The sequence below is a fragment of the Mandrillus leucophaeus genome, unplaced genomic scaffold (assembly GCF_000951045.1).
Source record: "Mandrillus leucophaeus isolate KB7577 unplaced genomic scaffold, Mleu.le_1.0 Scaffold170, whole genome shotgun sequence".
Taxonomy (NCBI): domain Eukaryota; kingdom Metazoa; phylum Chordata; class Mammalia; order Primates; family Cercopithecidae; genus Mandrillus; species Mandrillus leucophaeus.
The window spans coordinates 1,614,990-1,615,620 of record NW_012101699.1 but is presented as its reverse complement, the minus strand read 5'-3'; positions in this window follow the sequence as shown (position 1 = coordinate 1,615,620).

Here is a 631-nt window from a genome sequence, read left to right as displayed (position 1 = left end):
GTTTTGTCACTGGGTCTGAAAAGCTTTTTCTTAGCGAGTAACACAGTATTTTTTAATAACAGAAGTTTTTAAGAGCCAGATGCTTGAACTTGGGGCATCTGTTTGGGGAAAAAGTTAAAATAAAGTTATCTTGAGGCATTAACTCTTTTGCTTCTCAAGGCCATTGGTCTCTTACGTTAGCCTTTTTATAAACATAACATGAAGAAATATCCAGGCTGCCAGCAATGTTTACAGCCAACTGACTAAATAGGCTTTTTCTGTTTTTGCTAAAGGAAGAGGTTCTGGTAACTTCTGGTTTATGTTTAAAGAACGACCGTAAGACTCGGAATTGTTGCTGGGCTGGACGGGTCTGGGTTTCCTAAGTAGTATGTGTACAGGGGGGACACCTCATATAGGTGTTTTCTTCTAGCATGGTTATGGGGGGTAACAACAACAAAACGACGTACAGCAAGGACAAAAGAGGTCCTTACCTGGGAAAAAGGTTGAATATAGCAGCAGAACAATAGGGAAACAGTTAGTATTGCAGGAAAACTATTAAGATTTTTAACTACATTTACTTGCTTGACGAGTCCTCAAGCTTCAGCCGTGCGTAGACTAGTCAGCTGCCGGTGTGTGACTAGAGCAGGACTAG